General features: G+C 36.5%; 1 protein-coding gene across 3 annotated transcripts in view; it reads right to left on the reverse strand.

Annotated features, from left to right (window-relative positions):
• PALLD (palladin, cytoskeletal associated protein) overlaps nucleotides 1-9010 on the reverse strand; it is a 421495-nt gene extending 412485 nt beyond the window's left edge. For 2 of the 3 annotated variants that reach the window (XM_040470903.1, XM_040470895.1), the window contains exon 1: nucleotides 8889-9010. The gene's annotated coding sequence lies outside the window, so the exon portion shown is untranslated. The remainder of the gene's footprint in view (nucleotides 1-8888) is intronic. The other variant, XM_040470909.1, reaches the window with a different exon arrangement.
• Nucleotides 9011-27144: the final 18134 nt, after the last annotated feature.

Raw genomic sequence — 27144 nt, forward strand, 5'->3', positions numbered from 1 at the left:
TGGGCTCTGTGCTGACAGCTCGGAGCCCGGAGCCTGCTTCGGATTCTGTCTCCCTTTCTCTCTGCCCCTCCCCTGCTCAGGCTCTCTCTCTCTCTCTCTCTCTCAAAAATAAATAAACATTCAAAAAAATATTTTTAAAAATAATAAAAAAAAGAATTTAGATAAGGGGAGAAATTTTGCAATCTGCTTATGCAATACCTTGTAGAGACGTTGAGAAGGTACTATAATTTTGAAAGAAAGAATATTTGATGTTAGGAAAGTACAGATGGGGTAGTAACATTTCGATAAGCATTTTAAAATGCATATTAGTTAGGAATAATTACACGAAAAAGATTGGAACAGCATGAACCAACAATTAATGTTGATTATCTCTGTGGCAGGGCTTGGGCAGAAATAGGGTTCAGGGGTGGGACATTTAGGAACATTTTTTGTTGTTTATTTCACATTCTTTGAAAAACAAACCAGTTAAATTATGAGTGATTTTACAATTTAAATTAAGCATTTTAATTTGGTATTTGTTTAATTATTTTATTTGTTTATTTAAACAATTTCTAAAAAAGTAACAAAAATTGTTGGTAGCAAAGTCCAATGCTAAAATATTTCAAAATAAAAACTACACCATGAAAACAAAAGTTGAAAAAGACTTAAAACTTTTGTTGCTGTTATTTTGAAATCACAGGCAATTCTTAGACTAAATTTCTTCCTTTCATTTTTATTGTTTGTCTTTTAATATTTTTCATTTTTTTATTTTTTAAATTTCCAGTATAATTACTGGAAATATACAGAGTTATATTCATTGTAGATATACAATATAGTGATTTAACAATTCTATGCTTTCCCAGAACTCATCACGATAAGCATCACGATGCTTGATCCCCTTCACCTATTTCACCCATCTCCCACCCACCTCCCCTCTGGTAACCATCAGTTTGTTCTCTATAGTTAAGAGTCTGGGTTTTTGGAAAAACTACAAAAACAACCACAAAAAAAAAAAAAGTAACAAAATGGCAGTAAGTACTTATTGATACTTATCTATTGATATTATTTTGCATGTGAATGGACTAAAAGCTCTAATCAAAAGACAGGATGATAGAGTGGATAAGAAACAAGACCCATGTATACGCTGCCTGTAAGAGACTTCATTTCAAACCTAAAGACACCAGCAGATTGAAAATGAGGAAATGGAGATACATTTGTCATGCAAATGGTGTCAGAAGAATGCTGGAGTAGCAATACTCATATCAGACAAAACAGATGTTAAAAAAAGATTGTAACAAGAGCAAAGAGGGACACAACATAATAATAAAGAGGACAGTCCCACAAGAAGATATAACAATTGTAAATATGTATGCATATTTACAATTAATACATAAAAACTACATAAAATACATAAAATACATAAAAACTATTAACAAGAAACATAAAGAACTAATCAATAGTAATACAATTATCATGGGGACTTTAGCCCCTCACTTACACTGATGGATAGATCATCCAAACAGAAAATCAGTAAGGAAACAGTGGCTTTGAATGACACACTAGAACAGATAGATTTAACAGAAATATTTTAACAGCTGTGGATCCTCTCTCTCTCTTTCTCTTTCTATGCCCCTCCCCTGTTCACTCTCTATCTCTCTCTCTCAAAATAAATAAACATTAAAAAAAAGTACACACACACACACACACACACACACACACAGTATATATAAACAAGCAAGCAAGCAAGCAAATCCCAGAAAGGTTCTGGGGGTCCTGCAAAGGTTTGGGGATAGTTATACTGGGTGGCAGTCATTAGGAGACTCACAAAGCCTGAGGTGAGTTCACAGCATAAATTACTGGGGTTCTTGGGAAAATAAATTAAGATAAGAAATGAAGACTGTTTACACCATCAAAACCAAAGTCTAAGTAGGCACATGTAAAAGCCATTATGGTGTCTGCCATTATAAAGATATCTTGTAAAAAGAATAATAGATTTATTGCAAATGGGAAACTTGGAAGCCAAAGCCACAACATTGGAGGGCAGGGTGCCGTTATCAGCACTTACCACCTAATTCTAAGACTCCCAGGCTAGGATAAGTTGGTCATGGACTGTTAGATTGATGCTATTTTACCAACCAACCTCAAGAAAATTTTTGTGAAATAAGGCATATTAGAAACACCGCAAAGCTCCCAACCCAGTGGCACATCACTCTTAGGTTTTAATTCGACTCTGAGAAAACCAAGGCTTAACTAAAGAAATGAGATTCTCAAGATTCAAAGAACTGAGCACACCACATTTTGGCACACCTACATATTTAATGTCTAAGATTTATGGTCCTAGAAAGTATAGATATCTAAAAATACGACAAAATCTTACTAAAACAGCCTGGAATTACAATGGCCATTATGGGGAACATTCCAATTAGACAAGATCATTCATTTAAGAAGTGTAATTGAAAGCAAGAGTTTCCAAATCAACAAACAGAATAAGATACCTATTTTAATTGGCATGCAGAAGTCTCCAAAATGTTTCAAGATTCCAAACACCTTCATTGAAATATTCACTGCAAAAGTCTAATGAAAAATTATCCCACTTTACCTAGGATAATTTATCCTCCATCTCTGAAGAGACCACAAAAGTGTAAAAAGTCTGAGCTATTAGCATTATGAGTGCAATAGCCCTAAGGCTAGAAACCTAAAACAACTGGGCCTTTCCTATTGCATTCTCCTTTGGGGGGCCATAATCAAATCTCTGGCCTAGAAAATGGTGTCTCGTTTGCAATCAACTGGAACACTGGAAAAATGAATGTTCTTGAAAGTATGATAGGAAAAGATAGGATTCAGTAGGCAGAAAGGGAAAGATTAGGACCTGAGCTACCTGGGTGGGAAAAAACATAGATTTTGGAACAATGCTGGAAGTGTCTCAGCACAGCAAACCTCCCCAGACATAAGGTTCCTCTTAAGGATGTAACAGACTCCATCTACTTCCACTCAGATTTCCCTCAAGAATTTGACAAGAGACCTAAATATGGCCTTAGGCCACCTCTCATACAATGGAAACAAGCCAATCAGGAATGGACTACTCAGCACCTAGAGTTATCCAGCCAATGAGGGTAGGACCTGAGAAGGAACAAAGGGGAAGGGAAGGCGTGGGCAACCAGAACCTTATAAAACAAGGACCCTTGCCTATTGTCCAGTGGACATTCACTTTTGAACTTCCCCTCTCTATTAAGACAGCTTTTCTACTATTCTTCCTTTCTGATCTTATACTCTAATAAACTTTTGCCTGCTGCTCATTTTGTGTCCACCTCTTCATCCTTCAAAGCAGCAAGACAACGGATCAGGTATTGAGATAAAAAATCCTGCAACAAAGGTTTGTCGAATCCTTGACACCAACTCAAATACCCCCATATTTACCCTCAGAAGAGGGCCTCCATATGGGCCCCTCCCAAGATTGAGGGACTCTGAGAGATTCTCTAGTCAACTGCTATCACTTATCCCTTAAACAACCAAGGGGAAACTAAAATGAAAATTAATGGGCTATGATGAGGGACCATAAGGTAAGCTGAGGACCAAGCACAAGCTAGCACAATTCCCACCCTCCACCAAACTCCCCACCAAGTGGGATATGTATGATATTCCTTAGGCACTTCTGGCTCCCCAAGAACAAAGGAAAGGACAGAAAACAAATGGTTAAACTGATAAGAATCTCCATCAGTTTACAAATATCTTAGTACAATTACAAAAAAAGGGGCAATCTTATCAATAGCCTAAAGTCCAGGAACTTCTTACTGTCTTAATGTTAATGCTTTGCTATAGGGAAAAACAACCTTAGCTTCACAATAGCTAAGCCTCCAGTAATCTGAGTCTTCTTTAGCATATGGAAATCCATTTAAGAAACTTCCTCTTGACCCTACCTCCCCCAACTCCATAGTACGTAACCAGTCACTCTTCACAACCCCAAAGCAGTTCTTTCTGCCCACGGGTCCTGTCCCTGTGCTTTAATAAAATCACCTTTTTGCACCAAAGACATCTTCAAGAATTCTTTCTTGGCTGTCAGCTCCAAACCTTACCATTACCCCAAAACCTCATCAGGCTACACTTTCCATGTTAAACTTACTCACTCAGGAGCTCACAGAAAGAATTCTGGGGAAACTGGAAGAAGTTGGTGAAGGGTGAGAATTATTAGCAGAATCAGCTTCCTTGGAACTCTATAGTGCCAGTCAGAGAGGAAGGTAAATTTCACACAGTTTCTTCCTTTCCAAATCCAGACCCATTGGTTATCGATCCTTTTGATGAGGAAGCATGAGGCAAGCTGAGGGCAAGTACAGGCTAAAAATACAAGCTAACAACCCCTCCCGCTCAAGGTGGGATATGTGTGATATTCCTTGGACACTCCTGGCTACCCAAGAACAAAGGAAAGGGGTTTAAGTTTTTGGCATGATAATGTGGGAAATAAAGGCAAATGAAAAATTAAATTCCTTTACTGCCTACAGCTCATTGACATGTCCTTAAAACCAGCAGAGTGACCTCCCTTTAAGAGCTCAGCTGCCCCAATGATGACACTTTGCTAGGGGTAAAAGGGAATCTTAGCTTGACATTATCTCAACCTTGAGGATCCTATAAGTCTACTTTAACATGTAAAAATTCCTTGGAAACTTGCTTTTATCTCAACTCACCTGAGATATATGCTGACAATCATACTCCAAGTTTATGGCCCCCTGATATACATCTAAAGGGTTTCATGACTGAGGTTTTACTAAATGGTAACAAATGGTGTTTCCCTAGCAACAGCTAGCTCCTCAAGGTTCTGGAAACCTTGCTTCCAAACTTCCTTAGAGACGTACTCTATCCTTAAACCCCTCCCAACCTGAGGGTGTAACATCAGTTACCCATCACAACCCCAGTGCAGCTCTGCTGCCCATGGGTCCTGTCCCTGTGCTTTAATAAATCACCTTTTTGCACCAAAGATGTCTTCAAGAATTCTTTCTTGGCCATCGGCTCTGGACCACCCCTCACCATCACCCTAAAACTGCATCACTTTCTCTCCCAGGAACAACTATTGCCTTCTTGTTTGTCTTGCTTTGTGATCTGAGAATTTGACTTGGCAGCTATCAGTTTGTGGGCCTCCAAAATATGGTCAGACGGAAATGTGTGTTGCACTCCAGTTTGCAGCAGGGGTCTTACTTATTGTAGCCAGCTTTCAACGGAGTTATCTAAGTCTTACTTTTGGGGGAGGGGGCTATCTTTAGGAGTGGCTGTGGAACTTGTATAGTATCTTTTGCATCCTCTTTGAGGGTACCTCTTGGGTCCATGAAGTTGTTCAATACTTCCAGGAATATTTACTGTTTGTCCCAGCTGAAACCCAACAAGATATTTGAAAGGATTTTTTTTAAGTCTGTCTATGGTCAGAAGTTGGACAAATTGAGAGCTAATATTCAAATCCCGATAAGAATGTCTTCAAAGGACTTTCTCCTAAGCTAAATAAAACCACGCTGGGGGGGGGGGGGGATTCCAAAGACAAACAGCTCTAAATCCAGGACATAAGAAACTTCTGGTTTGTATCTTAAAGATCTCTCTGATATAAAGAAGCAAATTGAACATAATGTAATTGGCTGGGTTGATCAGTGCCTTGACATATTCAAGTTGCAACCCAATCCTTTGAGGAATTAAAAACAGCTGTACTATCAATTGAGGGCAACTTGTACAAATGGTCTTACAAATAGAATCTTTACAAGAACAGAAAAAGTCCACTTATCCTTTTTACCAATCCTCAAACCTCTCCTATTCATCTCAAAAGCCTTGTAGTTATTATAAAAATCCTAGCCTTAGGAAACAAAAGTTCTTCTTGGGGGAACTTGCATTCTTTCTCTGTGCCTTTGAGATGTAAATGTTCTGCCTTGGTCATCTCTAGGAACTGAGGGCCATCTCTTTGAAATGCAAAATTCAGAGAGATAATTCTTATCAGAAGAGAAAAAACAAACAAAAAGGAAAGTCTATTTGGAAATAGAAAAATCATAAAAGTCTTCTCCACAGATATCAGTAAAAAGTTTCAGCCATCTGAGCAGATAACTTATTCCATCTTCTAGAAACACTATTTGGACCCAATTGCTCTTTTATAAACTCATGAGTTTTGCATTATTATACCTGTCTCATGGCTAAAATTAAAAAAAAAAAAGCTATTAAGATTTCAGTTTGCATATGTTTATATGTTTATGTATGTCTATGTACCTATGTTGCAGATGAATTAAATTTTTTTTTTACCTCCTGATAGCATTGCCAAAATTAATTTGTAAAGAGCTCTATTTAATAGGCTTACAGAAAATTAAGTGTTTATATAAATCAAGTATATTCTTGAAAATATAGAAAGTAACCCTAATATTTTTTTAAGTTCACATTATTAAGGATAATCTTCAGGGGGGAAAACAACCCTGCTAGTTTAAGTTTGTTGGTTTAATTATAATAGGAATGTCTTTTGAGTTATCAGCATTAAATATAAGGGGACACACAACTTTTATTTCACCTTGATTTATAAAAAAGTCAAATAATCTGTTAGCAAGAAAGATAACGTGATGGTTAGCTATTTAATGTCTCATGAAATTTTCACAAATAATCTAAACATAATTGTTAAGAAGTAAATTAAATATACATAAGATAAAAGTTTATAAATGAATTTTAAACAATAATTATGTTTTATGACATGTCTACTTAAAAATCATTTCCAGAATCTTTTTAGTAACTTAAAACCTTAAAATTACACTGAGATAAGTTAAACGATGATATGCACTGAATATCTAGATCAATTCCAAATAAGATAAAATGCTGAAACATTAAATTACTGAACATAGGTTTATACACTTTTGGCCTTCTTTTACAGAGGAACTAAAAAGACTTGGGCCTATTAGTAAATAAACATTTTTTGTGCCACTCTGAAAAATTTACTATGAAGAATATACTTCTAGAAATCATAAAGTATCTTTATAAATTTGCCAACCCATAGAATGCTAGTGTTATAGCTATCCACAATTACTTCTTACCTTTTATTAGGAATTAAGGATCTTAAGTGTTAAGAATTCTAATTAGAATATGTCATTAAAACCATTAGAAATATTAAGGGAAACATCTCTATGCGAGGAAAGTAGGATGTGTATTTGCTAAGCAAAGGTGTGAGGTATGCAGGTTGTTTTGTAAAGGGGGAAAAATTTTTTTTGTCCTAAAGTATAACTACTAATTGATTGTTTCAGAAAAAGAAAGAAAGAAAAAAAAAGGACAAAACATGAATGAACATAAAAAGTTGAGGTTTGTAGAAAAGGAATCTTGGGAAAGCAATTTTATGTGTAGTCAAGCTGGCTTAGGTTGGAATGGATTTATTTAAATTAAAAAAATAAGTTTTAATATCAAAAGTATGCAGGTGAAAAATTATTTACCAAATTTGTTTCTCTATCCTCTAATATGATTTAACAGTTACAAATTACAGTCAGAGTCGCTTTACTCAGTATTTGTTTTCTTTGCTAGAATTTAATCGGGTCATAGCCATTAACTAACTCTAGATGACTGAAATTCCTGACTGGAATGCCCTTATCACAATACTCTTTGATATTCTTCACACATATTATTAATAATGAAGTGGAGTCTCTTGTCTTGTCCTTGCATATTTCAGTTAGTATATCTTTAAGAATGCATCATAGTGTTTGAAACCTGACCAGTGTTGCCCCTCTACATTTTTTTTTTCAATGAAGAAATCAAGGCGGTTGTAATTGTCCAGTATAAACTAGATACTTAGTCTATTGTGAGGTATGCTATAGGAACCCTTCAATTTTCAGTTTTAGCAATAGAAAAGAAGCTCAGACCGAACTGACATAAGAGTCCCTAAGATATTAGAGACCCTAATCCATATTAGATGCTGGAATGTGAGGGCTAATTTGTATTCTAGGAATGTGCAATCACATATTTAAAAAACATTTATTGGTATAAGAGAAATAAGATAAATCTCTTATACCTTGTCTATTGTTACCAGTAGTTTGTCAAATACACTCTGATTTTTAAAATCTGAGTAATCCAAGTGAACATTCAACTTCTTTGAGAAAAAATACTGGAAAGGACAATTATGCAATTTCTGTACATACATGATCAAACAGATTTTGCATAGTATTACATTGTCAGGGCTTTCTATGTGGTCACATTATTCATACTAGAAGGCAATTAGTATTTTTAGCAAATGTTAAAAAAGTAATATGAGCCTCAAATCATTCTGTATCAACCTCATATATTGGATTCAAGACAATTTCATACGTAACTTCAAACAACATGATATAAAATCATACCGTGATGTTTAAATTTGACTGTAGTTTCCCTTAGTAAGCTTTATCTTTTTTTATAAATAAACATGTAAATTTTATTCATGGGTATAATTTAAAATGTCTGCTATTACTTTCTAAACTGATTTTAAAAATCCTTTGGAAGTAGAGTCAACAACTTAAAATGTTACTAAAACCTAAAGAATATAATTTTAGGCCATCGGTATTTAGCTTAAGTATGGGTGAGGTTTTAAATTAACTATATTCATATTTTCTGTGAAACATAACATATATACAATCTTGACAAAGGTTGCTTCCATAATTACATTTAATCCTTTTGGAACTGATAGCACAAACTTAGCATGCTTAAGATTATAAGAGAAAATTCAGTTCTTTGACAGTGTAGGTAGAAATAAAGCCTATAGACAAATCTGTATTATCTGTTTCTGGAAAGACTACAAAATTCCCATTAGCTTTTCTCTCCAAATAAAAGAAAAATCAAGGCATCTTCTAAACAGTACTATAATTTCAGGCAAACTTATATTTTTAGCTTTTTAAAAAAAAGTTTAAAAAATGTTGCCCTAATAGTTTATTAAGAAATATCTTACAAACCTTTTCAAGCCTTGGTTACTTTGAAGACTCTGAAAAGGTGATGGGTTTCAGATGAGCATTTCTTCTTTTCTGTGGGAGCAGAGGTTGGTCTTGCCTATTCATTAGAGACTGCTTGGTCCTTGGTCACTTTGAGGCAACTGTGGCCTCAGACTTGCATCTGTCCTCTTACTCCACTCAACTATATTTGGTAACTGAACTCATGTTTCAGCAGACTGCCACGATCAGGAATTCCAGCCGCGGACTGGGAAGCAACCCTGGGTCTGAGGGCTGGGTTCTTAGAAATTAAAGGCACTTAGTGTAGAGAGAACTGTATTTATAGATCTAATAAACATAGGATTTACACATATCCCTCTACACCCTGACCTTGTGGCTGGAAATCACCACCTGCCCTTTTAACATATTCTTAATCAATTAGAAGTACAGTATGTGATTCTAAGTAGAAAAAGTGATACTCATGAGAAATGCTCTTCTTATAATCATCTGCTCTGTGCATTCAACGTTGAGTCATCTGGTAGATTGTCTTGAAATAGTAAATCAAATTAACTATTTAAAAAATTAGCCACCTGTCAAATTGAGTGGAGAGTCCCACTGTTCTCTTACTTCTAGTTGTTAATTAAAAGTTATTATGGGACTATCATGTGTATTAAAGGCACAGTCCATAGTAGGATTAAGTAGGCATAAAGATACAGGGACTGAATCTTATAAACACTGCTACGCTGAGTTTGTAGCTCAATGACTAACACATTAGGAGCATCCAATAAATATTTGTTGAAGAAAAAATAAAAGTTAAATGAATATTTTTCAGGAGAATCATGAGCCCTCTCACACTTGTAAAAGAAAAGCTTCACAGCCATTTTATTACTTATTCGATAGCATCTCATTGTAACGTATTCTAATATTTTGAACTTCCAACTAACAAATAGAGCTAACAAGAACAGAAAGTGTTTATGTGGCAAGGTCAGGTAGCAGAGCTGAATCTAAGGGGAAAGTAATCACAAAACCTTCCAGTTAAGTTCATTTGGAAATGAAGCGCTGCGTCTTCTTTGTCTAAATAAGACCATCAGAGTCGGTCCACTTTCTTATCTAAAGAAGTCTTTTCTGATGGTGGAAAACTTAGGAAGTTCTGCTCTTGTGCTTTTTCTTCACAGGCAAAACTGCCCCTTTATAAATGGTTCTTGAAACTGGATACTTTTGTGGGCTGTATCGGCCATTGTACTTGTTAATAAGTGTTTTTAAAATTTATATTTATGGGGAAAGACCCTCGGACTGACGAAATACATGCACTTGTCTTCTTTTTACGAAAACCCTGTAAGATAGTAGTAAAAATCCAAAAGGACCTTCTCCAGGTAGAGAAGACAGTAGAAGATGCCAGAAATGGACAAAATTGTTGGAAAATGGTTAACATAAAAATGAGTGGTCTAATAACATTGGAAAACTTACGTGTTTGCAGAAGGATATGCCTATGAGAAGCAGTGATTAGCCCCACAAAGTCCCAGAAAGGCTCAGGAATTGTGGGCACTAGGTCCCTCCTTGAAAATAATTTTCATTGGCAATTTTGGATATTTCTGGAAGTGAGATAGGATCTGACAACAAGTATTGGTTTGAAGAATCCCTGAGGAAGAGTTAGACACTACTATCCCATATCCACTTCAGGAAGCCAGGAGACTACCCTTTCCTACACTTGGACAAGATGTGAGGTATATTCTCTGGAAAATGTAAAACAGACAATCTCCAGCCTCAGGAACACAAAACACAGATGAAAAGGATGAGGCACTGGCAGAAATTTCTGGGAGGTTGGGTTAGAGAAGGGACAGTGGCTCCAACTGTATTAAGCAGTATATTTCTAAAAAGAAAGCAATGATAGGAAAATATGAAAAAGTGGTAAGATTTGATACATCTTGGTGTGGGTGTTAGTTACGTTAATATCTGTACTCTTTGTGTTTAAAAATGTCATAATGAAAAATTAAACAAAAATCTCTATTGTGTCCTAACATAAACTGAATATGGAAGGGATTATAGGAATCAAAATGCTGTAACCTCTCCATGATATTACCTTAATTGTGGACAGAATTGCTGAGATTAACGAGGCAACTTGTTAAAAATGACATGTAAAACAAATATATTAATGCTATTAAGATAAATGGATGCTAGACATATAACTCACCCTTCATCTCAATGTTTTAAAAATTTTTATTGTTGTATTAATAGTAAACCGTGCAGGAGTCACCAAGTATATTACTTCTCTAGACCAAAATGTATCTAGAAATAACTTTTGTATATCCCAGTTTAATTTTACAATCCCACCTAAAGTGTATGTTGAGGACATGCACACTTGTGCTAATATTTTTCTCTTATTTAAAGACTGCATATTTGAAAAATGCTGAGAGTTGATTTTAAAAGTTCTCATCACAAGAAAAAAATTTGTAACTATGTGTGGTGATGAATGTTAACTAGATGTATCATGGTCATTTCACAATATATTCATATATCAAATTAGTATGTCATACCCCTAAAACTAATATAATGTTATGTGTCAATTATGTCTCAATAAAAAATACCAGAAAGATAAACATTCTTGCAGTTCCTCAAAAGAGAAGAGATGGGCATGCAATGCAATAAATATTCACTGCACAGAATAAGAAAAATAGAGAGTTATGAATAAATTAATGACTCATTCTTTTTTGTTGTTGTAGAATCATTCACAAATAAAAGAAAATGTATGTCTCCCCTTCCTTTTTCCAGGAAGGATAGCCAAATTTTGTTATATTTAGTGTTCCTTTGTCCTAAGAAACTTTTTATAGAAATAAAAGGCTTAAAGTGTAAAATCTCTCAAAGTGATATTGATTTGCATGTATTATTAAAACAAACCTGTTGAATTATCTATAGGGAAATGAGGGCTAGTGTTCTTAGGAAAAGATCCTGGTTTCAAGCCTGGCAGAGAGTTGGGTTCTCAGAACCTAGAAGGACAGAGGGGTGGTGGGTTCTGTAGTCAACAGTGAAGGTCATGCAGGGGAGGACAAGCACCCATTCCTTGAGGGGCTGATTGAAGACACCTGGGACTGGGATTAAGCATCATGGTTTTTGGGGCTGCGTTGAAAGAGGTAGATGTCTCTACTTTCTCATGGTCATGGGGGCTAGAACAATAAATCTCACAATGAATCTCAATGGTGAGCATGTTGGTCTACTGCCCAGAAGGGGTCTTTCCCACATGTGCCTGGATTGCCTGGTTCCTATATCCTGCTACAACACCACTGTAACACCAGAGAAGTGATGAAGTCATAAGAAGGAGAAAATCAAAAAAGGTAGCTTGTGGTCCTGAGATAGGCCTCCAAGCTAGATAGGATTCTATTTAAAAAGATACAGAGATGTGACTCTTCTTGTATATTGTGAGGAGTGTAGCAAATCATGCTTGTTTTAAAAATACTATAAGAATCTGAAAATCAAACCTTATTTTCCTTAAAAAAAAAAAGACTCCTGGCAAAGTCCCTTAAGTTATTATAACAAGGTTTCATTAATACCATAGATGAGATTAGTACATAAACAGTAATACAGTTTCTCTTGTACTTTTATTATTTACCCCCAGAGGCCATTTCTATGTGTACCAAGGTTGGGAAGTGGGGTCAGTGGCCCCTTCAGTGTGTCTCAGTTCAGCTTTCAAATGATTACTTTTTTTTCTCATAGAAATTCCTGCTGTTTTGATTTGAAGTGCATCTTCCATCCATGTTTTTTTTTTTTTTCAGTTAAGACTTTGGATCTAGTTGGGTTCTTGATTCTCTTTACTTCGAGTGCTTCCATCATCCTGAGTGAGGTCAGCATCTATTTGTTTATTTACTCCACACGTAGCATATTGGTTCTTTGACCTGCTTATTTATCATGATCTTCATCTCCATTCTTCTTCTTATAGATGTTATAAATGGACCTGCTCCATCTCTCAAATCATGTATTAGTTCTCTACTGTTTCATAACAAATTATTGAAAAAATTAGTGTCTTAAGGCAATGCATATTTATTATTTCACACGGTTTCTGTGTGTCAGGAACCAGTAGGGTCTTAGCTATGTGATTTTGAATTGGGGTATCAAGAGATTGCAATCAAGATGTTGCCCATGGCTACTTTTGTCTGAAAGCATGACTTGGCCTAGAGATCTATTTCCAGGGTGGCTCACTTGTGTGCCTAGAAAGTTAAAGCTGTGTTGGAAGGAGCCTTGTGGACTTCTCCATATCATCGCTTGAGTTTCCTTAAGAAACTGGATGGCAGCTGGATTCCTCTAGAGTTAATGATTCAAGAAAGAGGAAACTGTAAGTCACAATACATTGTCTTTTATGACCTAGACTTGGAGGTCACATTCTATCTTTTCTGCAATATCCCTTGGTTACACAAGTCAGCACTATTCAAGGTGGGAGGGACTTCACAGGGGTATACCAATTGGTGAGATCATTGGTGGTCGTCTTGAAGGCTCTCTAACACACCTTTAGTCCATTGGCTACACTTGCATGCTCCATTTTCAAAACTGTAAACTTTCATCCTCCAGACCTCTCACTCAGTGACTACACTGACTTTTCTTCTGTACTGAGACTTCCAAGCTATAAACTACTCTATTTTCATGTTATCGATCAGTCTGCCTTACAGTTTCAGATTAATTAAAGACATAGTTTATTTTAGTGCACTGGTTTACAAATGTCCTTTTAGAAGATGCAGACCCTCGTTGTTCAGACAAACAATACTTCTTTGATGAAAGGGGTATGAAAAGTAGTGTGCAGACTTGTCTCCCTTGTCTCCCCTGGTGGCCCAGGAGGCTCTGAAAATCCTCTGGCTCTCAAGGAACTGGCCTATTTACCTCCACTTCTGAACATTTTACTCCCCTCATTCCTGGCACTCTCTACCAGCAAATGAGGATTATGGAACAACAAATAAAATAGTAACAGAAATCTGATCAAGAAACAAACTAAAAATTGAGGCACAAAATGCTCAGTTTAACACAGAATTGTCCTAATGAGTCGCTTATTGGTCTATCTGGTGATCCTGGTGTGTTTCAAACTGCGGTGTCTTCCTACTACTTCTTTCTCTTACTTTGTTTTTATTATTATTTTTTTTAACGTTTTATTTATTTTTGAGACAGAGAGAGACAGAGCATGAACAGGGGAGGGTCAGAGAGAGGGAGACACAGAATCCGAAACAGGCTCCAGGCTCTGAGCTGTCAGCACAGAGCCCGATGCGGGGCTCGAACTCACGGACCGCGAGATCATGACCTGAGCGGAAGTCGGCGGCTTAACCGACTGAGCCACCCAGGTGCCCCCTTTCTCTTACTTTGTATCTGGCTTGGATACATGCCACAGAATCAGGGATGCCCCCAAAGACTTGTTTGACTAAATGTTATTTCCAACTCTTACATATTTCCATTATCTTACATCCAACTGTCATGATGTAAGGAAACTCAAACAATAATTTGGAGACAGTAAACTTCAGATTTGTGTCTCATGAGTTTTATTTTATAAGCCGTAGTAAAATCTGCTGCACATGTGCAGCCCAAGCCTATGTATGGGTGGTCTTTTGATCACAGACTTTCTGCTAATCAAGATATTTGCAAATTTGTGTATGTGCACAAAAATGAATAGAGAAAAATAATTTCATCATAACAGTAAAAAAAGTAGAGTTGATGTATGAGAATAGATTTAATAATCCATGTTTTTATATGAGTATTTGGGCACTATTATAAATCTTAATCTGAAATAATCTCATTTTCAACTTGGGTTATAGGGTCCAAGTATAAAAGTTTTATTCTTCTGGGATTAAAAGCCAGTATCACTAATTTTAAAAGCAGCTTTTGTTGAATTTAAGCAAACTAAGTTTAACATTTCTTTATAAAGCCAATAACATAGATGTCAAAATGAATAAAGAGAGAAAAGTACAGATTGGTGTTTTGAATATAATATAAAATCTGGAAAACTCATTAGTAAAAAGAAGTCAGTGGTATATTAAAAGAATATAGCATGGCCAGTTGGGTTTTATATTAACATCTGAAGATCTAACATTAATTCCCACATTAATAAGTCAAAAGAGAAAAGCAATATGACTATCTCCATAGCTTATTAATGAGTCTTTGCACAAAATTTAACATCCACCCTAGATGTAGAAAACAAAAACAAACCTTTACGATCCCATAAAGAAAAGAATAGGAAGAACTGATTTTGTAACAACTCTTTATAAAAATAATCTATAAGTGTCATATATTTCAATTAAAGCAACTTTTTTTTTTTTTTCTGGTGGAACTAGAAAAACAGATATAGGGTTTATCTAGAGGAATTAGCATGGCAAAATACCCAGGACAATTGTCAGAAAAGAAATAGTATTAAAGGAGGAGCCTTTCAAGAGTGCTGGAGTACTAACAAATTCCTTATGGATAAGCAATAAGGAATGGGAAAATGGGAAGTGGAATGACAGATCTTATTCTTGTATAGGAAGAACATTATGTTGAAATGGGAGCATATATTAAATAACTTCATGTATTTTGGTCTATTTCCTGGCCTTGTTCAAGTTCACAGATGCCTCTGATAGTTTAAGGAACTGGATTCCTATTTCATTTCATTGAGCAAAATAAAAGTTGTTTAAGCTCACACAAATTGGAAAAAAAAAAAAGAATGTAGAATGAATAAGTGTGCAGTTATGAGACTCTAATAAAGATAGAATTAGGATAAAACCAGTATGCATAACTGTGCATAGTATCATCATACATATCTATGTGTAATTTTATCTATATATCTATATCTACATCTACATCTATGTCTATATCATCTATGCCTTTAATTTCTCTTATTTTTCTGGCATATGAAGGAAAGGACTTTACTCCAATGTGCATGTATTGCTACTTTTAAAAATGGCATCAGAGTGGGGCTCCTGAGTGGCTCAGTTAGTTAAGTGTCCAATTTTTTTTTTTTAATTTTATTCATCCATCTTGAGAACGAGAGAGAGCATGAGCAGGGGGAGGGTAGAGAGAGAGAGAGAGAGAGAGGGAGGGAGAGAATCCCATGCAGGCTCTGCACAGTATGGAGCTCCATGTGGGACCGGAACCCATGAACTGTGAGATCATGACCTGAGCCGAAATCAAGAGTCAGATGCTCAACCAACTGGGCCACCCAAGTGTCCCTAAGCGTCAAACTCTTTTTTTTTTTTTTTTTTAATTTTTAATGTGTATTTATTTTTGAGAGAGAGACAGAGACAGAGTGTGAGTGGGGGGAGGGGCAGAGAGCAAGGGAAACACGGAATTAGAAGCAGGCTCTGGGCCCCGAGCTGTCAGCACAGAGCCTGATAGGGGCTCAAAGTCACAATCCTTTGAGATCATGACCTGAGCTGAAGTCAGGCGCTTAACCAACTGTGCCATCCAGGGGCCCCCTAAGTGTCCAACTTTTGATTTCAGCTCAGGTCATGATCTTGTGGTTCCTGAGTTCGAGCCCCGCATCAGGTTCTGTGCTGACAGTGCAGAGTCTGCTTTGGATTCTCTTTCTCTCTCTTTCTCTCTCCCTTTCTCTCTGCACCCCCCCCCCCCCCCGGCTCTAGCTCTCTCTTTCTCTCAAAATAAATAAATAAACTTAAAAAAAAAATGGCCTCAGAGGGAAAAATTGGCATCAGAGTTTATCTTGACCATTACTCCTTGTACTCATTATATTTTTCCTTAATAATAATAATAATTTTTAAAATGTACTTTCTAATATAATATAAGAAGAAGTGATATAGAAACATATCCCAAATATACTATTAAATGAGATAAGCACATTGTATGTTAGTTATTGTATCTGGAAGATAAAATTAAAAGAAACTTCCAATTAATCTTTTTTTCCTTTTTGTATTTCAAATTTGTATGTGCTTGATATACTTACCATTAAAAAAATTTAAGACAAAAAAGTTAACCACATAATGAGCTTACAGTCATTTTAATCTTTTAAAATCCTTTTTTTTACTGATGAATCTACTACAGAGTAAAAAAATTTTAAAGTCCTTTGTGTTGTAAATAGAGCATAATTAATCAAAGAAATTTTGATTCCAGTATGTTTTAATTCAGACAATTAAAAATAAATTTCATTGACTTTAAATATCTTAAATAAGGTTTCTTCTAACCTTGGTCCGCTTTTGCCTGCTGATTGGCAAATCATCAGATCCATTTATAAAAGGACCGTATTCTGCACATGTGAACATTCAACTTCACCTGGCTAACTTTAAATGTCATAGCCTTTAGATGGTAGCCTACACTTGTGGTGAGCACAGCATCATGTGTAAACTTGTGGAATCACTGTCTTCTACACCTGAAACTAATGTAACATTGAGTTTTAACTACAATTTTTAAAAAAGTCATAGCCTTTGACCCAGTCTGTCCTAGATCTGCTTTGAGAACATAATCTTAACTATAGGAAAGGCTTTATGTAAAAACACTCCAGTTTCACACTGCTTATAATAGCGAAAAACTGAAGCAACTTAAATGCAATTTATGGAACAGCTTAGTAAACTCATGGAATTCTCAAGTGGCCATAAAAACTGATTTTTCTAAAGTGTTTATATCAACTAAAAAATGCTCATTATATTACGCTAAGGGAAAAAGAAAGAAAACCAATAGTTTTTATAGTTTGACCATAACTTAAACTTAAGAACCTTTGCATGGCTGAAAATTTTAATGATTCGAATTGAGTTGGGTTGATATTTAAAAAAAAAAAAAAAATGAAGTCTTCACCAAACTGTATGAAGTCATTTGAATTTTTTTTTTTTCTCCATTTGGAGGGAAAGACAAAGCCACCAAAATAATTGACTATTTAAAACTGGCTTTGAGACTCATTTGATCTAAATAAAAACTGACAGCCTTCCATTTGTTTCTCTTAAAGTTTGCATTTTAAATGCCTCATGGAAATATTTAGTGAGGGAATATTAAACTTGAAAGTGCTCACTGCCAGACGACTAGGGACAGCTGTAAAACAATTTCAGAAGCTGCTTACCAAAGAAAGTCTAATGTGGAAGGGTGTGGCTGTTATTCCCTGGGAAAACAGAAAGGAAGGAAGAATATGACAAAGGAGGAAATCAGCTGTTAGACCAAAGGAGGATTTAAGCACTGAAAAAATGCCAACCGTTGAAGACAGTTGCTCTGTCACACAAAATCCTGAGGTCTGTCCATCCTCTACTTCTGTTGGCCTAGCAATTTGCTTAGCTATTGCTATTTCGGGAAGGAATTTCCACAGAGCTGGCATGCCTTCAGCCCCTGAGGTTTCCTCTGATTGACTGATCAACAGGTGTTGAAAAAGCCTGTGGCAGAAATATCACAGACCCAGTGTGCTCATCTGACTTCTGTAACTGTGACTGTAGTTTTGCTTGAGTGTATCATTGCTTTACCAAGGAGCCTCTCTGTAAGAGAAAACCTAAACAAATCATTTATGACATTTTTAGCTAATTGCTTTTCTATAGATACGGCATATGCATTTGTTAATTCTGTATGCATTTCTAATTTAGAAATTAAATATTGTACTGATGATTATACAACTAAAACCTAAGTATGATACAGAATGAACTTTTCGAAGAAATGCTGTAGACATTATAATCCTAAAAAATATTAAACTATCTTGACTTAATTTCGTCTTGCAAGCAAATTGTCAGAAAAGCTATGAGAACAATGGTCATATTGGTAGCAGGGGAAAAAAAGCAACAAAAAAAGAAAAGAAAAGCATATATAAAGTACTAGGTTCTCAAACACTTAAGGAACATAACTGGTTACACCATTTTTATGCTAAACTTCATTTGATTTTTTTCTTTAAATTTTATCCAAAGCAAAAGAAACATGTATCCATGAATCATTCCAAGTTTCAATAAAAATAAGAAAATTTAAATAAGGCCCACAATTTCAATGTATTTACCTTCCTACTGTATTCAGAGTAAAAGTCAAGCTCTTTATTTGGATCTCTGGGGTCATACAGAATCTGCCTCCTCACTTCATCTTTGTGAATTTATTTTCTCCTACTCACCCTGATCTTTTAGCTTCAGCCACACAGACCCTTATGCTGTTCCTTGAACCCATGGGGCTCATTCTACCTTAGAGTTTTGCTGTCTCTCAGTCAGGCATGGTGTTTCCCAGATAACAGAATGGTGGGACCCCTTCCTTCCTTCAGATCTTCAGTCAGTCACCTTCTTTGCAGGACTTTTCCTGTCTATTCTAAAATTTAACCTTTCTCCATCAGTATTTTATATCCCTTCTTCCTTCTTTTATAGCTTATCTTTAACACAATGTTCTTTTTACTTCTCTTATTATTGTTTATACTGTCCACTAGAATGTAAGCTGTGAAGGAAGAGATTTTATATTTTGTTTACTATTTCATTATCAGTGTGTAAAAAGTGCCTGGGACATACTAGATCCTTCATAAATACATGTGTAGTGAATGCCTAAAAAGGAATAACTAGAAATTTATGATGTTTGAGTGCAGTTGGTTGGTACCACTCCTCATAACTCAGGCAAGAACATGGTATCTAGTGCTCCATTCAGCTTTCCCAGTATTTACTGAAGATAATAATATCTGTACCCTATTGCTTTGTACTTGACTTCTTTACAAAAAAACGAGTTCATTTAATTCTTTAACAACACTTTGAGTTAGGTCTTATTATCCCCATTTTACAGATGAGAAATTGAGGCTTGTTAACTATAATTCACCATGTTGAAGCTAATATGTGGTGGAATTGGTATTGGATCATGTGAATCAAAATACTCGTTTGTCACCATGAAGCTGTGGAGTTTGGGAGGTCTAAGAAGCGATGAAATGTGAATAGGCAGAGCTAATCTGAAAGCAATGAAGTCATGTTAATGGATTTTAAATCGGGGAATGACAATTAGGTTTACCTGCTAGAGAAATTACCCTGGCAGTAGAGTAGAAAATGAAATGGAGAGAATAGTCTGGAGTCAGGAAGTGAACAGATTGTTGCAATAAGCCAGATGACAAAGCATGAAGCTCACTAGTCAGTGGAAGATGTAATAGAAAAGAGAATATACAGAGGCGCCTGGGTGGGTAGCTCTGTCGGTTAAGCAGCCAACTTCAGCTCAGGTCATGATCTCATGGTTCATGAGTTTGGAGCCCGCGTCAGGCTCTGTGCTGACAGGTCAGAGCCTGGAGCCTGCTTTGGATTCTGTGTCTCCCTCTCTCTCTGCCCCTCCCTCTCTCTCTCTCTCTCTCTCTCAAAAATAAACAATAATAAAATTTTAAAAAAGAAAAGAGAATATACAATTTAGATATGTCATGAGCTAGAATTCACTGAGTGTTGAGGAAAGTGAGGCTTCCAGGTTTCTTACTTGACTAGTAAGAAATATATAATTGTGACATTAATCCTGATTAGGAATATAAGAAGAAATATAGATTTGGAAGAGGATAGTGTAGCTGAAATCAAGAGATACTGGCATAAAATCTTGAATATTGCCAAGATGCTAGTAAGTCAGTACTAAACAGTGTTGTTTGGATTTGGCAACCAATAGATCATCAGTGGTACAATTTGGCAGATGAGCTGTAGGGAAGATTTTGGTCTAAAGGTAGACCAGATCAATTACATTTGGGTATCTGAAAGGGACAAAGTTGAGATGGTGAATGTATACTCCTATGAAATATCATGATGGAAAGGAAGAGATGAAATAGGGCACAGGCTCATTCCTATCATTGTTGCAAGCATGAAAGTGACTTGACTATTTTAATGGAATGGATGATAAATGCCAGTTATACTGAATTCCTGTTTCTGCTGTAACAAATCACCACAAACTCATTGGCTTAAAACACATAAATCTGTTCTCTTATAATTTTATAAGTCAAAAGCCTAAAATGAAGGTCTTAGCAGAGCTATTACTTCTGAGGGTTTCAAGGGGGAACATGTGTCCTTACCTTTTCCAGCTTCTAGAGGGTTGCCTGTATTTCTTGGCTTGCGACATCCCCCTCTATAAGCCAGCAGTGTCTTCTCTCCCCTCTGACCTCCTCTCTCTCTAAGGATTCTGGTTCACCCTCAATAATCCAGGATAATATTTTCATCTCAAAATTCTTAATCACATATTCAAGTTCCCTTTTGCCACGTAAGTTAACATATTCACAGGTCTGAGAATTAAGACATGGACATCTCTGGGTGAACAATATTCACCCTACCACACCAGTAGACAGATTAATGATGTGGGACAGATTAATGATATGATTAAAAGATAATGGGGTGAGATTCTTGAGAAAGCTGGAGTCAATCAAATCCAAATCAAAGGGGGGTAGTTGTTTTGTGTATGGAGTACCATATGATCTTCTCAGACTAAGTAAGGATATAGAGGAAAGCATCAGACAGTTGGGAGGATTCTCTCTGAAATAGATATGCATGCTGAGGGGATTTGAAGAGAACAATAAAATGCTGTAGAGTTTTAAGGACCACTATAAAAAAATAGAGCAGTCATGGTCATAAGCAATAAATTTGAGGTGATAACTATTAGGCAATTTCTCTCAATGTCCTGGCACAGGAGAAGGATGGTTTGATTGGTCCAGATGATCAAATTGCCTGTAAAGAGGAAAGTCACAGGGTGAAGCAGCTGAGGATGTTAATGAGAGAAAGGTTAATGAGAGAAAGAGCGCCCGCCCCGCAGCTCTTCAGGTCACAGGTGAGGAGTGGGGGGTGCCCCGGGGCTCCTGGTGAGCTAGTGGGAGGGTCAAGGTAAAGGGTGTCCTTAGGGATGGGCCTGGAACAGAGATGTCCTGTGAGGGTTCTATATCTTCTTTGTCACTGGAAAGATTCAACGCGGAGGTGGCCCGAGGCTGCTCTGGGGGCTCTGATGGGGCAAGGTGGGGGATCTGGGGAGTGCCCACTAGGCGAGTGAAGGCCCTGGAGGCATGAGGAGAGGCAGAGGAAAGGGATGCAGGTGAGGAGCACAGGGTCTGGAATCCGAAGGAGAGGGGTGAGAGTTCAGGCTTTTAAGGGGACCTCTTCAAAGAAAGGGTGCTGGGATCTGGGGCCTTGAGGAGAAAATAAGGGAGGTCAGATCTGAGCAAAACCAATATGACCTAGACATCGGTAGCAGCAAGCAGCTTCCTCTTCCTGTCCTTGACATAGATCTTTTTCATTGCGGAAATGAGCTTTTATCCGGTGTTCTCCCTCTCTCTTCTCTTGTTTTTACAAAGTTGCATTTATAAATTCATATTTAATTTCCCAAGGTTTTCCATAATCAAAGAAGGTGACATCAACTACGAAGGGGCCTTGAGAATGGAGAGCCTAACAAACTCTTCTGGAAGAAGCAGGGCAAAGGAGACTACCACAGGCAGAAGCAGTTCCTGTAAAGGCAGAATTAGAGGTTCGAAAGATGGCACCGAGGTAACACGGATCTTTACGGTTTTGAGTAGTTTCCCTGAAAGCCATAACAGATCAGTCAGTGAATCTTGGGCTTGCAGTTTGAGGTTTAGTACAGGTGCTGGTAGTTGAGGGTGCTAAAATGATTCCAGGATGAGTTTCAGCTTCCAAGGTCCTTGCCTCTCTGCTATATCCAAAGCTTTTGGGAATTGTTTGGGATGTATCCTGCCTGATATTCTACTCAGAAACAGGTTTATGTATATATAGCTTCTCTCTCTGTCTCTCTCTGTCTCTCTCTCTCTCTCACTCTCTCTCACTCTCTCATCTATCTATCTATCATCATCTATCCACTTACCCATCCATTTTCTTCCAAATACCATCATGTGGGGGTTAGAGCTTCAAGATATGAATTTGGGAGGATGTAAACATTCAGTCTTCCATGTCCTCTTTGGGTGATATTTCTGGATTCCCTGTTGTAAAAAAAAAAAAAAAAAAAAAAAAAAAAAAAGAAAAAGAAAAAAAGAATGCTAGAAATAGCATGCTTACTTCTTTTTCCACCACTCTTTTCTTTTTATGTTTCCTAAATTGGTTAGTAATATTGGCCTTTTTATATTGTCAGTGTTTAAAATATTTACATTGCATTCTCTGAATAAATTAAGTTCATTGTTATTTTCCTATAAATTGAGTCTAAAACTTAAAAAACAATAAAAATCACTATAACATTCTAACTATATAAACATTCATTATGGAGTCAAGTTTTGTAATTAGACCCAAATAGTAGGAAATGTATCCTATGTCATGAAAACTTGCTTATTGTAGACTTTTCAAAGCATGAAAGGATATTAAAGACATTGGTCATGTGTCAGAGCTTTCAGTGTTCATCATGATGATAAAAGAGCTTACATAAATCAGCTCAAATTATGTCCAGGTACTCTTTATGCAATTTATGTATTAACATATTTTATCTTGACAATTCTCTAGAACAATATTATTCCAAATTTGCAGATGGGAGAACTGAAGCAAAGAGAGAGTAAGCAACTTGCCTCAGTTCACACAACCTATTAGATGGAGAATTAAGAATTCACTTCAATCCAGACATCCTGGTTTCAGAATTCATGCTCTCATCTGCCTTACTGTACTGCTTCTCATTTCTATTCCTTCATAGCTAAAATGTCTATTTGGCAGATTTTAGATTTTCTCTTTATTTTTGGTGCACTGAAATTTTACCAGGATGTATCTAGTTGTGGGTTTCTTTTTTTTCATCAAATGTGCCTTGTTTTACAAGAATTTTTAAAGTCTAGGGACTCCTATCTTCTTTTAGCCCTGGGTCAGTCTTCTTAAATTACATTTTGTCATATTATATTTTTGATTACTTTTGTTACTCATTTTGGTATCCCAGTTGTTTCCTCCTGGTAAATGGGTTATATATTTAAATCTATCCTTCAAATGTCCAAATGTTTCCTTGGTTTCTATTCCTTTGTCTTTTCCTCTGTATTTTGGGAGATTTCTGGACTCTATATTTTAGTCCCCAACGTGGGACTCAATTTTATTGTTCAGCAAACTATTTTATATCTACAATTATACTTTTACTTTTCAAGAACACTTTCTTCTTCCTGTATTTTTTCTTTTCACTAGCAGTATATTCTGCTTCCTATATTCAATATCTTTTTGTTTCTCTATGAGACTACTAGTTGGAATTTTCTATAGTTCTTTTCTGACCTCTAAATCATCTCTTTTCTTATAAAGTAGGTGTTTTTCAATATGTTTACTTATTTTGCTTCTCTTTATTTTTGGTGTTTATTTTCTGTCTGATCATTATTTTCTGTCTGACGATCCTTTTATATTCATATTATAAATAAATGCAGTGGTTAGTAAAATGACTGACTTGGGTTTCCCTAACCTGTTTCTCTCTTAAATAGGATGAAGGCTAATTATGGACTCTTAAGTGTGTGTTTGGGAATTTTTAGGGAAACTCTCCTGTAGATTGTGTGTTTAGGACCCCAGATCCTCACACAGAATTTAAAGATTAGCATAAATATCTGAAAATAATTTTTAACATAAATTTTTATAATGGAAATCTTTGAGCATGACTAGAATAATGATGTGTTCATATATTATACTTACATTAGAATTATCCTGAATTTAACATCTACAAATGGACTATACTGGTATTTCAGATACCTTGGGTAACTTTGTAGTAGATGTCATAATATTTTGAAATGGTGAACAACTCTTGGGTTAAGTTCCAAATAAGACAAAGGATAATCTTCTTTGATGTACACAGGATTGCATAAACTCCATTATATCAAAACTGTGTGAATAAGCTGTATTTATAAGTAATATAAGGTTTAATTCTAGGATTAGAAAATTATGTCTATTTGTAATCTACATGAATGTCCAGTGAGGCAGTCAAAATTTGTACAAGATACAGGGAAATTCTTTACAATAGAAACTATCTGTGATTTGCAAGACATCTAATATTTCTGTACCCTACCATTAAATGCCAGCGTCACTTGGAAAATTTTCTAAAATGTCCCTGTAGGGCATTGCCACATTTGGGAACTATAAGGCTATAATTTTCTCTCCTCCTGTTTGTCTACCAATCTTATCCCATTTTATTTTCTATGGTCCAGGAATTCCTTTTTATTTCCTGTATAATTATGAATACATAATACTAAAAATGAGTACATTTTCTGAAATTTCAGTGAAATCTTGGGAGGAAAGGGAGGCATAAATTTCCTTCATCCTACAGAAAGTCTTCTGTTATCTGTTCTTCCCTCTATCTTCCTTCTCCTCACAGACTGCCCAAACCTCAAATGTGCTCAAGTCTTTTCCATCTTAAAAAGACTGGCATGGATTTTGTACTCTCCTCTGCCTAAATTTCTATTTCTATACTTTAACTTAAGGAACAAACTTGTTGAAAAAGTAGATGAGGTTTAACATTTCTGCCTTTTCTCTTTCACTTTTTCTTGAAAACTTTCCTCTTTTACTGTCAGTTTTGCCCTCCATATAGCCATGCTACAAGGAACAGCCAATGTCATCTTTCAAAAATATAAATCAGATCATGTCACTCCCTCTCTTCATTGTGCCCTGAACTCTGATTATACTTAGGATGAAATTCCTACTCTATGCCCTATCCTGATGAGTCAACCCTGGCCTAACTCTCCAGTCTCAGCTTATGTCACTCTACTTATTTCCCTCTGCACCAGTCACAGCCGACTTCTGTCATTTCCTAGAGCGTAAGTAGCGTTTTCCCTACTGATGTGCTATTTTGAGTTTCTTGCTGAAATGCTCTGTCCGTGGCCCTTGGCATGGCTGTTCCATTTTTTCGTTCCGTTCTCATCTGAAATGTCATTTTCTTGGAGGTATCTTTCCTAAAAATCCCATCTAATTCTTTATAACCCTCTTATTTATTTATTTTTTCATGGCACTTAATAGGGTTTTTAAATATGTAAATTTTGTTTATTTTTTCCTGTTCTCTGACCACCGCAGGGACTGCTTTTGTCTTTTGTGTCACTGTATTCTTATCCCCAAGCACAGTGCCTGCCATAGCAGTTGCTCACTAAACAGTTGTTGAGTAAGTGCATTCTGTCCCTTCTATTTCACAGAGCATGTACTTGCTTTGGTATAAATACCTTCCTACTTAACTCTTTCATTTCTTAGTGGCATTTGCCACTATCCTTTTGAAAACTCTTTCCATTCGGTACTTTTCTTGGGCTTCATTTTCTCTTTTCTGTTTAATCTCAATGACTCATCTTCCTCCTCTAGTCCCTTAAGCATCTGTGTCCTGAGGTGGGGAAGAGCTTAGTACAATTTGAAGAACTAGAGGGAGAACAGCATGGCTAGTCTGAAGTGAGAAAGTGAGTTCTCCCAGAAGCAGATCCCAAGACAAGGGATTGAGTGCAAATAGTTTATTTTAGGAGTGGTGGGGAATTTATTTTGGGAATGGCAAGGAGTCATCGGTAGGCAGATGAGGCAGACAGGAAACGGAAGGCAGCTTTTAACAGTTTTGTCATGAAGCAGGTTTCACAGCGGGTAACTAATCCTTAATCCTACTGGGAAACTTTAGAAGCCAAGGTAGAATCTGCACCACACAAATATTTCACCTGGGGATGAGGGAGCTGGGTTATTTATCCACGGAATTCTGTCAGTGACCCTTTGTACAATTGTGAGTAATTAATTTCCCACGCTTTTTGTCTGAAAGGCAAGCCCATATTCAGAATAGATATCACTCCCAATAAGGAAGAATTGCTGTTTTTATCAGTGTGGAAGGGATCTAATGGAATCAACTTTTCCCAAGTGGCTGGTTGTTCTCCATGGAGGGTAGTACCAGATCAAGGGCTCTCCTTAGGTCTCCGCTGCTGGTAGGTTTGATATTCAGCAGTGGAAACAGCCAAAGCACTGTGGTGGAAGAGTGCACATTCTGTTGGGCACTTGCATAGCCTCCTTCATTGCTCCTACAACTACTCTGTTCACGGCCCATTGCGCAAGCCCTAGGAGGCAGAGGACAGAGACTGGCTGCTATCTACTGGATGTATCATCCTGTCCACTTGATTGTTTAGGCTCCTGACCAGGGAATGATCTCTTATGGGTGTGAACTGGAGACACAAAGAACTGCACAGTTTGTACCCGCTATCATAGTTTGAGCCACAAACTTGTCTCCTAGATAACTTTGTCTGCAATTTTTCAAACTTGCTTCTTCCAGGCCCCTGATGAACCGGCCAAATTATTTGTTTGTTCCTGCTTATGAGGATGTGTGTATGTGTACCTCCAACCACTTTTCCTTCCATAATCAAATGATGACCAGAAGTACTGCCAGAATCCTGTCCACCAGGAGGATTTCCCCTCACCACTGTCTGTCATGGTTACTGCTATTTAAGCTTGTCATGCAACACCTGTTCATTTTGGTTTACAACAACATATTGAACTGATAAACCAAGAAC

Source organism: Herpailurus yagouaroundi, unplaced genomic scaffold, assembly GCF_014898765.1.
Source record: "Herpailurus yagouaroundi ecotype Mexico unplaced genomic scaffold, PumYag 28, whole genome shotgun sequence".
Taxonomy (NCBI): Eukaryota; Metazoa; Chordata; class Mammalia; order Carnivora; family Felidae; genus Herpailurus; species Herpailurus yagouaroundi.